This window comes from Bos grunniens, chromosome 5 (assembly GCF_055505025.1).
Source record: "Bos grunniens cultivar Pamir isolate PY7600 chromosome 5, Bosgru_T2T1.0, whole genome shotgun sequence".
Classification (NCBI taxonomy): Eukaryota; Metazoa; Chordata; class Mammalia; order Artiodactyla; family Bovidae; genus Bos; species Bos grunniens.
This window is the reverse complement of record NC_141169.1, coordinates 112,717,834-112,731,832: the sequence shown is the minus strand read 5'-3', so window position 1 is coordinate 112,731,832 and position 13,999 is coordinate 112,717,834. Positions and strand designations below refer to the sequence as shown.

General features: G+C 48.0%; 1 protein-coding gene across 16 annotated transcripts in view; it reads right to left on the bottom strand.

The window, feature by feature from the left end:
• TNRC6B (trinucleotide repeat containing adaptor 6B) overlaps window positions 1–6,926 on the bottom strand; it is a 251,338-nt gene extending 244,412 nt beyond the window's left edge. For 4 of the 16 annotated variants that reach the window (XM_086402946.1, XM_086402965.1, XM_086402955.1 and 1 more), the window contains exon 1: window positions 6,255–6,392. The gene's annotated coding sequence lies outside the window, so the exon portion shown is untranslated. Of the gene's footprint in view, window positions 1–6,100 lie in introns of all 16 variants that reach the window. The other 12 variants (XM_086402948.1, XM_086402966.1, XM_086402951.1 and 9 more) reach the window with 9 other exon arrangements.
• Window positions 6,927–13,999: the final 7,073 nt, after the last annotated feature.

Here is a 13,999-nt window from a genome sequence, read left to right as displayed (position 1 = left end):
ATGTAGCACATAGAATAAAACAAAATACAAGGTAGCATTTGTTCAGTGATTTAAAATATTTATAGACTATCTACTATGAGCAAGCTCTGACAACCCTAAATAGCATATTAAAAAGCAGAGACATTACTTTACTGAAAAGATTTGTATAGTCAAAACTATGGTTTTTTCCAGTAGTCACATACGGATGTGACAGCTGAATCATAAAGAAAGCTGAGTGCTGAAGAACTGATGCTTTTGAACTATGGTGTTGGAAAAGACTCTTGAGAGTCCTTTGGACAGCAAGAAGATCAAACCAGACAATCCTAAAGGAGATCAGTCCTGAATATTCATTGGAAGGACTGATGCTGAAACTCCAATACTTTGGCCACCTAATGCAAAGAACTGACTCATTGGAAAAGACCCTGATGCTGGAAAAGATTGAAGGCAGGAGGAGAAGGGGACAACAGAGGATGAGATGGCTGAATGGCATCACCAACTCGAAGGACATGAGTCTGAGCAAGTCTGGGAGTTGGTGATGGACAGGGAAGCCTGGCATGCTGCTGTCCATGGGTTCGCAAAGAGTTGGGCACAACTAAGCGACTGAACTGATCTACTATGAGCCAGGTAAGGAGTCCTTTTAGGGAGGCAAAGTTGAGTAGGACAAAAGCCTGCCTTCAGGGAACTCAGTCTTATACCCTGCCTTCAAGGAACTCAGCCAATAATACACAACCCAGGACAATCAGAGCTATAATTCAGCAGGTACACACAGATGAGAACACAGCTGCCATAGGTTCTAATTCATCAGCACCTATTCCCATGTCTTATCAGTTTTTGAATATTTTAACACTACCCCTGATTATAATACAAACTGATAAATACTGCTACATGAAAAAATTAATGTTAAAACAGCTCAGAGGAGATGGTGAGAACTGAATTTTCTGGGTTTCTCAGCAAGGACGGTTAGCATATTTGGATAAGGACCTGATTTCAAGAAAGAGAAGAATGTTACCAAAAGGCCAGTGGCGGCAATTAGTCTGGTATAGCCCTCCAACTCGGAGAAGGCAATGGCACCCCACTCCAGTACTCTTGCCTGGAAAATCCCATGGACGGAGGAGCCTGGTAGGCTGCAGTCCATGGGGTCACTGAGGGTCGGACTCGACTGAGCGACTTCACTTTCACTTTTCACTTTCATGCATTGGAGAAGGAAATGGCAACCTACTCCAGTGTCCTTGCCTGGAGAATCCCAGGGACGGGGGAGCCTGGTGGGCTGCCGTCTATGGGGTCGCACAGAGTCGGACACGACTAAAGTGACTTAGCAGCAGCAGCCCTCCAACTATGCTAAGGACATGGTTCAGAGCTGTGCTGTCCGGCATGGTAGCCACTTGCCACATGTAGCTACTGAGCACTAGAAATGTGCTAAGTCTCAACTGAGATGTATTAAGTGAAAAGTACACTCCCGATTTCAGTTTCACATGAAAAAAAGCATGTAAAGCACCTCAATATGTTTTTTTAACCGATTATATGTTTACATAATATCTTGGATATCTTGATGTAAATAAAGTGTTATGAAAATCAATTTCACCCTTTATTTCTACCTTTTTAATGTGGCTACTAGAAAATTTAAAATTACATGTGTGGCTCACATCTGCGGCTTGCATTCTATTTCTACTGCACAGTGCTGGTCCAGAGAGCTTTAAATAACAAGCTACAGAGTTTAATCCCTTGAGGCTATGAAACACTATTGAATGCTTTTAAACCTAAGTGCTTGTGGTAGACTTGGGGAGGGGGCAGGAAACATAAACGAAGCCCTGTTTCAGGCGTGTGGGGGCCATCCGTAGGGTCAAGACACTAGATGTGGCTGTCAATGTCAAAAGGCCGGCAAATGTCAAAGGGTAAGCGGGTTCAGCTGGAAAGTGTACAAGGTCTTTAGGAGTCCCACGCTGGGTGGAGAGAGGAGGAAAAAACCAAGAGCAGGGTGAGGTGAGGGAAGAGGAACAGCTGCAAGCACTGACGTGAGCCTGGATGACCAAGGTGCACTGCTCAGCGGACTAGCGAGCCCAACCCCAGTTTAGAGTTAGGTTAGATCTCATCTGGCTCAGCGGACTAGCGAGCCCAACCCCAGTTTAGAGTTAGGTTAGATCTCATCTGGCTCAGTGCGAAGGGCTCCCAGGCAGAGGTGCCATTCAGGAGAACAAAATCGGTGTCCTCTTTAGCGATTCCAGATCTCTCTTTCTCTGTGCCAAGACCTCTGCCAGTAGGATCAAGTTCAGAGTAGGTAGGAGGCAGAAAGGAAGGCTACCAAAAGCTACAAGATAGCAATAAATTATAAAAGCAAACACCCAGACTCACAACACAGCCAACAAATATTTACTGGGAGTCTGCTGTATGCCTAGTCCTTGGCTCAGCTCTGGAGGTAAAGGAAACAAAACAGACATGGTCCTAAATCAAAAATTGTGGTGAGAACTATGACAAAAGAACAGGAAGTTCTGAGAGATCTGAGGGAGGATGGGAGTAGTGGGATGAGGTCATAAAGGAAAGACTCTCTGAAGAAGTGACAATTTCATGTGAACCCTGAAGTCAGGTGGGTGAAGACCAGGGGGAGTAATGGCCCAGGCCAGGAGAGTGCTGTGTACAAAAACCTTAAGGCTAGAAAAGGCTTGGGTAATTCAGACAACTGAAAGAAAGGCTATGTAGTTAGAATGTCAAGAAGGCAGGTGGGTCATAAAAAAGGTGTGAGAAGGCTGGAGAGGCAGGCGAAGGCCAGATCTTGCACAACCTCACGGGATGGAAAATAAATCCCGAATTGGTCCAAGTGCAATGGGAAGCTGTGAGGGGTTCTGATCAGGGAAGTGGTCCAATCTTGGTGGGTTCCAAATGTTCAGCCACCTATGCTCTGTCTGCTCAGCACCCTGAACAGAAGCTGGCTTGGGAGCAAAGGGGAAGGAGCCAGCATTTGTAGCTGAATAGCAACATACCTGGGGTCTGTAACAGAGTGTAATATAAGGCCATTCAAGGGACTCCCCTGGTGGTCCCATGGTTAGGACTCCATGCTGCCAATGCAGGCAGGGTTGGATCCCTGGTCAGGAAACTAAAACCTACATGCCGTGTGGCATGGCCAAAAGATAATGATAATAAGGCCCTTCAAGTTTTCCCTGGGGCTTCCCTAGTGGCTCAGACAGTAAAGAATCCATCTGCAATGCAGGAGACCTGTGTGTTCGATCCCTGGGTTGGGAAGATCCCCTGGAGAAGGGAATGGCTACCCACACTAGCATTCTGGCCTGGAGAATTCCATGGACTGTATAGTTCATGGGGTCGCCAAGAGTCAACAAGACTGAGCGACTTTCACTTTCAAGTTTTCCAGGGTTGCAAGGTTGGGAGAAGGATGGCACTACCAAAAAGTATAGAAAAATCTGATGGCTGAGTTGATTTGGGAGACACTGGCTGGGAGGCACAACTCTAAACATACTGAGTATGAAGCACTAGGGAAGAATTCCAGCAGGTAAATATGGATGTTGTTTTAGAGAATGGAAGAGAGATCAGACATGGATACTGAGATTAACACACAGAGAAGTGACAGTTTAAATCCCAAAAGTAAATAACATTTTCAAGTAGTTGAAAACAGGGGGAAAAAAAAAAAAAGTAAAACAAGCCTGAGTCTGATCCTCAGTGTTTCTCTCTGGGACGGAATTCAGGGCTCTTGAAAGGGACAGAGCATGAGGGAGTCTTTGGAGAGTGATGGAACCATTCTGTACCCTGACTGTGGCACTGGTTACATGAATCTGTACACGTGTTAACATTCAGAATGTTACTACATAAATAACAGAAATTTTCAAAATTAAAAAATTTACTTCCCAGGCTTATGAACTGCTCCGTTTAAGTATTCTTCCAGAACATGCCTTTAGCACATGAGCTATTCTCTTTACTGTCCCATTAAACTAAAACTGCTAAAATGAACCCTAAGTCATGACATTCTAAACTGTTTCTTAAGTCAACTGACATTTACTGTGCCCCTATGATATGTATCAAGCACCCTGCTGGATACAAAACTGAATGATGCCTGGTTCCTGGAAGGATTAACTGACAACAGCAACGTATCAGAGTGCAGACCTGCACAAAAGGCTCTGAAAGCCTTGACCCCTGAATTAAAGGCACTTTAAATAGGGAAGAAATTAAAACAAAGCTTAGATGTAACACCTGCAAAAATGCTAATCTCTAAAAAATTAAGAATGAGTTTCATTAATTTTTAAGTTAGATATGAAGAACCTAATCATCAGTTACATTTCCCTTTTCCATCCCTTTCTGCTTCTCAGTGTCTTTCTGCATTTCTTCCTCTGGATAATTTGGGAGGGGGCGCAAAATGGAACATGCATAGGGTTTGAAATCAGACTGAAGACTAAACCGATGCCCTTTAACTTCCTAGCTTTACGGCTTTTGGAGGCGGTTTTTCCCATCCATGAAACAGTAATGATACCGACCTCACAGGCTTGAGGTTAGGACTAGGTAAAAAATATAAACAGGTTGACATAGGCAAAGCACGCCAAAAAAAAAAAAATGTTAGCTACCGTTATCATTACCATTTGAACAAATGGCATTGTTCTGATTTAAAACATTTTTAAGTGCTTCCATTTGAATGAGGACAAAAATATTTCCCAACCCACCTCCCAAAGGGCATGACATTTATGTGCTACCTTAGAAAAGCCGCTTGGGAATTTCTTCTCCTTTAGTCCCATCAGAAACTTTTCTGCTCAAATATTTGGGACAAGCACTTAAAAAGAGTCAAGAACTAAAAAATTATTTTAAAGGCATCATATCATCACTGCATTCTAAGTGGAACAAACCAGTCTGATTCGTGTTCTGGATACTTGCCTTAGTGTATGGACCTACTACATTCACATCTCTCCTACTACCTACCTAGTGAGACAACGCACACGGTAGAGGTGTCAATGTGCTAAAAGTTCTGCTTTTTAAGAGCCATTTGCATAACACTACCAAAAGCTAAACATAGTTCCAAAGCCACCCGAATCATTAGGAAACTATCATCCTATTGAAATTCCCCACAACTAGGAAGAAAACAGCTGCTATTGTTAAACCTTCACAAAATGCTAAAATGTAAGATTTCTATACATCTTATTTCTGTTTGCTTAACTGCTAGGGGAGCGGAACAGTAATTAACAACGTTTTATTCACTGACTATGGAGAAACATCTCTGGCTAATTTTGTTCTATATTTTGCCTATATTGTAAGCAAATGGCCAACTTGAATTCACCTTATGCCTGGCTTCAACCTTTAGCACAGAGGCTAAAAAGTAGTAGTGCAGCCGGCAGATATGTGAAAAGGCAGGGAGCCTGAAAAGACCTAGACTAATTCCTGGTGTTCAAATAACCGAGGATGGGCTGGGCCTTAAGGTCACCGACAAGAGGCTATACCCTTATGGAGAGTCTTCAGCCACTACACAGTGCATTTAAGCCCACTGTGGAAACCCACTAGTTTGAAACCCAGGGCGCAGGACCAGGGAATGGCAGAAAACACTTCTGACTGGTCGTCCGATGATAGTCCCCTCGCCCTCCTTTCCCTGGGGAAGAGTTAATCGACTCTTAGGTGCCCACACAGGCAAGGCTCCTGGGTGAGGGGTGGAGTTGGGACCCCCGGCCCGGGTTGGGCAGGGGAGCGCATTCACTCAGTCACGCGGGTCCTGCACACAGGTGGGGACCGGGAGGCTCCGAGGCCTGACGCCTCCCTCTGCCACCGCCAGGAAAGGGGCCCCGACGCGCCTCCGTGGGCCTCGGCTCTCCGCCGCGATGGGGACCCCTCCCGGCCTCGAGGTGCCCCGGCGACGGGAAGCGAACTCGACTAGACCGGCCCACCCGGAAGCCCTCCCCCAGCTCACACCTGCCGGCGCGTGACGCCCGCCGCCGCCGCCGCGCGCGCCCGCCCGCCCGCCGGCCCCGACCCGGCCATTCCGGGAGCCCAAGACCAGAGCGCGGACCTCGCCCGCGTCCCCCGCCCCGGGGTCAACCCACCAGACGCCCGCCCCGCGGAGCGCGCGCCCAACGCCGCCGCCCCCGCCGGCCCCGCGCGCGCTCACGCCCCTCCCGGCCCTCTCCCCGCCGCGCGCGCTCACTCGCGAGGACACGCACACGCTGCACCTCAGCTTGACAGGCCGGCCTCGCGCCGCGCGCTCCCGCAGACGTCCTCGCCCACCCGGCCTCCCGGCTCTGACTGGGCAGTGAGCGGGGGGAGGGGAAGGGCGGCGGTGGCCGTCGGTCCTCACTCACCGCCGAGCCGTGCCGGCTCCGAGTGCGCGGCGTTCCGCTGTGAGGCGATGCGTTGCGATGCGCGCGGTCCCCGCTCCTTCGCAGGCTATGGAGGCGACGTAGTAGGGGGACTGAGGGGCTCGGGGGAGGGGGTCAATCCCTCCCGCTTCACCTCCGAGAAACACGGGGACCCCAGAAACTAAAAACAAAATAAACAAACTTTCCCCTCCGCCTCCCTCCCCCAAAACCACAACACAAACACTCGGGGCCCCGCCCAGAGTCCCACTCCATTGGCCGCAGGGAGGATGCTGCCGGCCCTCACTGGCTGGCTTTTGTGCCCGTCAAGCTGCCGTTCCGCCCCTCCAATGCCTCGCCGCAGCCGCCGCCCCTCATTGGTCAAATGCGTTCCGTTTGACGAGCTAGGATTGGCTGAGCTCCCTGCGCCAATCATTCGGGGACACACCCCCTCAGCATCCCAGAGGCCGCTTCCTCGGTCGCGGACGCGGAGAAGCGAAGGGGAAACTAGAGCATGATGGCGGCCGAGCTCAGTTGGCGCAACCATTGTCTTTTTCCTTTTATTAGTTCATTAGTGCTTCGCCCTCGCACTGTTTCCCCTAAGCTCCTCTTTCCATCCAGTACTGCCTAATAACGGAATCTATACGTCCTGGCTCCTTGATTTATCCCCTCAGAAGTGCTGAGTGTGGGCTGGTTGTGGGTCATTGGACTGTCCGCATGTCACTCGTTAGTCAAATCTTCAAACTATTGGTGGAACGGCAAGAAAGCCCGTCCAACAACAAGGGCTAATGCCATTGGTTTGTCTCCACCAAGTTCTTTCCTGGTACTTTATTGGGCAGACAGGCGCGTCGGTCAGATTCGCACTGTTAATTGTTTGCTAGGCAGTTTGGATGACTGTTCATTTGGCCTGTAGTTGGTAATAACGATTACCCGCTTGCGTACCGCTTGCGTGCTCGCTTTGTGCCAACTGTGCAGAGTTCTTTACAAGGACTATCGATTAAAGCTGTGAGTTATAGGTTCTCTAAATTTTACAGATAAGACACTAAGGCTCCAGAGAGGTTAGGACATTTGCCCAAGGTCACCTAGATAGAAAATAGTTGGTAGACCAACATTTGGTCCCAGATCTGACTCCAAGGCCTAAGCTCTTTTCACTGTACTTTAGTGTCTCCCTTAGCCTAGAATCGTTCCTGTCAGCCAACCCTACATCTTCAAAAAGTTTCATTCAGAGCCTATGGTCCTCAGTTTTTGGAGGTGACACTGTTGGGGACTAAAGCTATGGATAGGTTGTCATTGCCTCCACTGTATCTTCTCCAGCACCCATTCCTCCCACCCTAAATGAAACAGTCTTGGTGTTTCCTGACCGGAAGCCCATTTACCTTTATGGTCATTTTCTCCACTTTATAAATAAATGAATACTTCTACCAGCCTTCTGTTTCAAGCCTACCTTCCCAACTGCCACCCATCCACCTCCAGCTCATTCTTTTCTGAGAGAGTCCTGAAGAGCCAGAAACAAGGAGAGAGTCCAAAGAGGGAAAGAGAATAAATCGGTTTAGGAATAATTTACTGTATGCAAATAGAACAGCCCTTTGTGGAAAGCTTCCAGAGTAGCCCCTTATGCTGTGCAAGAGGTGTGTTCCTGGCTCCTGGCCATTGAATTCTTTCCTGTGGCAGCTTTCAGCAAAGTGAATCCAACATTCCAGCCAGGGGAGGGCAGAATGCTTAGGACCCACTGCCAGAGAACCAGCCCCAGGCTCTGGTACTGAAATGATCTCCAGGAGCACAGTGCTGGACTCGAGCCCACATTCCATCTCGGGTAATTAACATTTTACCATCCCAAATCCCCATCCCCTGTAGCTTCAGTAGGATCACTGCCCTTGTTTCGTCTCCTGATCCAAGCTGTTGTGTAACCACACTGGCACTGCTTGAATAATAAAACAACTACTGTAACACAGAAATAGTGCTCAACACTTACAGCTTTTCAGCAGAGGAGGATAAGTGTTTCACAAACATCAATTAACATTAAATGGCAGGTATTCCCAGGGCAACTGCCAGCAGGACAGAAGAAAAATCATGAGTCAAGGTCTAAGAAAGGTCCTAGGAACCTGAATCCTTAAAACTATATGCACACACCCCACACTAGCATTCCAGTGTGAGAATAATTCTGAACCATAAAACAAAATGAGTGAGAAATAGTCAGGGTCCAAAACCTTACTTATCTTCATGGTTGGTTGTTTGAAACTCTTATTTTAACCCTTAAACTAGCGCTTGATTTTATAGTTAATTGTTAGATACATCTGTCTCCCCAGCTCAGCTTTTTTGTTGTTGTTCAGTCGCTAAGTCAGGTCCGACTCTGAGACCCCGAATACTGCAGGACGCCAGGCTCCTGTCCTCCACTATCTCCCAGAGTATGGTCAAATTCATGTCCATTGAGTTGATATGCTATCTAACCATCTCATCCTCTGCCACCCTCTTCTCCTTTTGCCCTCAATCTTTCCCAGCATCAGGGTCTTTTCCAAATCAGCTCTCTGCATCAGATGGCCAAAGTATTGGAGCTTTAGCATCAGCCTTCCAGTGAATATTTGGGGTTGATTTTCTTTAGGATTGACTGGTTTGATCTCCTTGCTATCCAAGGGACTCTCAAGAATCTTCTCCAGCACCACAATTCGAAGGCATCAATTCTTTGGCACTCAACCTTCTTTATGGTCCAGCTGTCACATCCACACATGACTAGTGGGAAAACCATAGCTTTGACTATGCGGACGTTTGTTGGCAAAGTGCTGTCTCTGCTTTGTAACACACTGTCTAGTTTTGTCATAGCTTTCCTTCCAAGGAGCAAGCATCTTTTAATTTCATGGCTCCCTGGTGGCTCAGTGGTAAAGAATCCTCCTGCTGTTGTTAGGAATGTGGGTTTGATTCCTGGGTCAGGAGGATCCCCTAGAGAAGGAAATGGCAACCCATTCCAATATTCTTGCCTGGGAAATCCCATGAACAGAGGAGCCTGGTGTGCTACAGTCTGTGGGGATGAAAAAGAATCAGACACAATTTAGCGACTAAGTAACAACTCAGCTTTAAGTTCCTTGAAAGCAAATGGTTTCTTATTCATCTTTGTACCTCTTAAATTGCCCTGGTTACAAAAGGTTCCTCTATAAATAATTATTCAGGAAATGTTTATAGAACTTGTGGGCACTTTCCTAAGGTATAGAGGCTGCACAGATGAATAAAACGTCTGCATTCAGGGACCTTGATTGGTGGGGGTGGCCAACAGGTAAACATGTAATCGCAGCACAGATGGCTTGGAAGAACTAGGGAGGGATATGGGACGCAATCTTTTTGTTTTCTGTTTTGCTGTGCCAGGTCTTCAGTTGCAGCACACAGGATCTAGTTCCCTGACCAGGGATCAAACCTGGGCCCCCCTGCATTCGGAGCTTGGAGTCTTAACCACTGGACCACCAGGGGAGTCCTGGGATTCAATCTTGAGGAGACAGAGATGGCTACCCTGAAGAAGTGACGTCTACAAGGAGAACTAAAGAATGAATTGTGATTAGCTATTCAAGAGGCTGAGGATGTGTGGTGACCTGTAACATTTGTTCTTGGGGGGCAAGGAGCATGATAGGAATATCCAGGAATGGCTAAAGCCTGTTCTTCCTATAATTTTTGTCTTTGAGGGCCTTTGGGGGTCTGCCCACTCCACCTTACTTTCCCTTCCCAGAAGAAAGCAGGAAGCCAGAAACCCTGTTGTGTTTGCCCGCCCGAGAATAGGAAAACAATTTCCAAATACGGTGGCTGTTTTCTGGATCACTGAGTAAAGATTTCAGACCATACAGAAAGTTTTAAAGTAGAAAAGAAAAGCTCCCCCAAATCCCACTACTAGAGCCAACCGCCATTAAGGAGTCTGTCTTCCCAGACTCTTTTATGAATAGACCCACACATGGATTTCTTCCAACAAACAGTGGGGTGTGGCTCAGGGTCTTGTCAGTACTTTGAGAGCTCTCATTGCTCAGAACTCAGCTATGGATGGAACCTGTTCTCACTTTCTATACTTATGGGAAGGATGCCAGTAAATCCTACGTGGAGGGTGACGGTTTCAAATTCCTGTAGCAGCAGATGACAAATTTCCACCTGTTACAGGACTCTGGGGCTTGCTCAGCCCAGTGTGGAATCAATGAATGGTGGGTAGGAAGGGGGCTCTACTGTGCTCACTGCCCAAGGGCTTACAAGCTGCTTTGGTGGCTGTAGGGTCTATCCATGCCCTGAAAAGGCGGCCCAGGTCGGAGAATGACATGCTAGGGTGCTCTCTTTTGCTCTCTTTCTCATTTCTTCTCTGCATGCTACTTGGAGAAAATATTTGGGGTGTTTGTTCCAACCCACCCAGCTTTGAGAGTAAAAAGACCCGCCAAGCCCTGCACACTTGCATGCAGGCCAAGTTCAGTATGTTCTTGGAACGCTGTACTATTCTTAGAGCTCTATATGTGGTGTTCTATACATTTGGCTTTTTGTTGGAAGGGAAGGCAAATTTAATGAGTGATGGCTGCCTTGGATGGCTACCAACAGTTCTCTAAGTCATTCCAAGCAACAGGCCTTCCTTCTTTCCCTTGAGAGGTTGTTCTGTGATCCCTGAAACACATTGCGTTGGCCTGGGCAAAATCCAATATAACAGGAATTTCTGCAAACAATTCTGCAATGACCCACAAGCTCAGGGTGACATAGCCAGCTGGATTGGCTCCAACTCTGATTTCCGTGGCTCAGGAAAACTCCCTTTACCCTTTGCACTGGCCTCTCATTGCTGCGAGACATTGGGAAGTGTTTGTAAAGCGGTCTCCGGTTCTCAAACTTATAATCATGGGAAGAGTCCCTGTAAAAAGCACTGAATTCAAAAGACAAGAGGACAGCTGACAGCTGATACGGCTCACTTGGGCAGTGGGTGTGGCCACAGCCAAGGCCAAGAGCACCTGGGGGGAGGGGAAGTTTCTAGAGAGTGCTGATTATAGAGGACTTGCTCATAAACATTTATTACACATTTGGTAGCATTTATTGTGTAACAAAGCCCTTATGACAGAAGCTATGCCGCTTCTAAATCATGTCTCATTTCTTACAACCACACTTCCTGAAAAGCTTGTAGGAAAACCCTGGACACCCCCATCCCCCCCTCAACGCCCTCTGGCCAAAGCATGACTCCCCAGGGAGGTTCATAGGAGCACCAGATGTGCTGTAAATAACAGCTACCCTTTGGTGAACACTCGCTATGTGTCAGACACTGTACTGAGGGCTTTACATGGATCATGGTGGCAGTTAATCTTCACAACAACCATGGTTGTCCCCACTTTCCAGGTAGGGAAACTGAGGTTCTGAAGGGTGACTAACTTGCAGCAGGTCACCACAGTTAATAACCTCACAGCTGAACCCAGGCCCTCTGACTCCAATGAGTCAGTTCTTTTCCCTGCTGTTACCTTGTCCTGAGGTGTCTACCCTTGGACCTGCCACACTTCAGCTGGAGAAACAACCAGCGCCCATGAATAGTCACCCTCAGAGCCTTTATTAGCTCAACCACATGCTCTTTTCCCTACAGACTCAGGGAAAGAGGTGCACCCCTCCTGGGCTCAGTTACTGCCTCTGGGACTTCCCTGATGGTTCAGTGATTAAGAATCTGCCTTCCAATGTCTGATCCCTGGTCAGGGAACTAAGATCCCACATGCTTCAGGGAAACTAAGCCTGCGCCCCTCAACTAAGACCTGATGCAGCCAAAAATAAATAATTTTTTTTAAAGGACTTCTCTGGTGGTCCAGCGGTAAAGAATCTGCCTGCCAGTGGACATGGGTTCGATCCCCAGTCCAGGAAGATTCCACAGGCTGTGGAGCAACTAAGCTCATGCATCACAACTCCTGAGCCCTCGAGCCGCAACTGCTGAGTCTGGCGCCTAGAGCCTCTGTCCTGCAGCAAGAGTAGCCACGGCTTGAGAAACCAGCCCCGCTCACCACAACTAGAGAAAGCCCACGCATAGCAGCAAAGACCCAGCACAGCCAAATAAAAATAAATAAATAAAATTTAAGAAAGAAAAGCAAAGACCAACTCTACATAAAAAAAAAAAAAATTACTGCCTCTGATGGTCCTTCTTCTGCATCCAGTTGGGACCTGGCTCTGCTTCCACTGCCTTAAGAATAGCCTTCCTGCCCGCCTGCCTGCCCTTTCCCTTCTTTTTCCTTTCCTCAGCTTCTTAAATAATGCCTTGTGGCCATCTCCACCACCACTCTTGCTATATCCCAGCTTCTAGCCCTCACTCTCTGCTGAAACTCACTTCTCTAAGCTCATCTTTGACCTCTTTGTGGCCAAGATCCAAGAGATGTTCTCAGTCCTTGTTTCCATGGCTTCACCACTATGTTTTACTCTGAGAATCTTCTCTTGGTTCCTCAAAATAGCCAGCTCCCCTCCTACCTCTACAACTGTTCATGCTCTTTTTCATACCCCCTCTTTCTCAGCTCCTTCTAAGGAGTCTGTCTCTCTTCTCTCCTTATGTTGCCTTCCAGGGGCGTGGGGGGCGGGGAGGCAGGGGCGGAGGGAATGGAGAGCAGCGTCATTGTCCTCCCTCCACCTCAGAGATCGCAGTTTCACCTCTCCATCCCCAGCCTTCATTCTGCAGGCTGCGCTGTGTGATCCTGTGCCAGTCATATAAACTGTCTGAGCTTCAGCTTCCTCATGTCTAAAATAAGGGTGCTGGATCAGATGTGTTATTCTGGACTCGAAAGTAATAACAAGACCCCAAGTTTGTAAGCACATGCTACACCAGGCGGGACTGGCCATGCAAAATGAAAGCACGGGGCTCTTTGTTCCAGAATTATTAAGAATTTCAAGACAGCAAGAGCAGAACGTTACATTAAATGTGGGACCCTCTGCCTTCTGGGTGCAGGACCCTTGGGAGCCCTCAAGTTGCATGCTCATGAAGCTGGCCCCAGTGCCAAGCACTGCTGTGTAATTATAGAGGTACTAACTTATTCAGTCCTCATAGCGACCTTATGAGGTCGGTACGGAGGAGGAAACCAAGGCAGAGAGAGGTTAAGTAACTGTCCAAGGTCACGGTTTTTAATTGGTGGGGCTGAGGAAACTTACACCTGTTGGTTGAGGTGGTTGGGAGACCCACACTGGAAGCATGGTTCCCTCCTGCAGGAGGACTTCCTGGTGGCCTCTCAGCGGGGCCACACCCATTCCTTCCTCAGTGAGCTTGTCTGCGCCGGTGCTGCTGCCTCGGTTCCCCTTTCTTCCTTCCCCAGTTCTGAGGTGTACACTTCTTTCAAGGCTCAGGTCCAGCCCCTGTTCCTCCCAGGGGCTTCTGGAGCAGAGAAGCCACCCACATCGTCTTTCCCTAGATTCTCTCAGTTCCCTGTGTAGAGTCAGGCCCAGCCCAGGCCTGGCCATAGGGACTGTTCATAGCTTCAGAGCCCTGACTTAACCCTCACTTACACTCCTGAGGCTCACTGATCATATGAGGTTGGAGAGAAAACTTCTTTAAATCTCTCCCCATAACCATATGACAGCTTGTGATACAGCCTGTCTCCCTCACCAGACTGGGGAGGCCTTGAGGGCAGATACTATAACTGAAGGACATAGAGAAGATTGTCTTTGGTGTTTAAAACTCTCTTGAAAGAGTTCTTTCTAGGCTCTGGACATTTTCCTGGAATGTCTTGCCTCCGTCTCCCCTCTCTCATTCACTCTTCAAGTGTTGGTTCAGAGATCACCTCCTCCTCCAGGAAGCCTTCCAT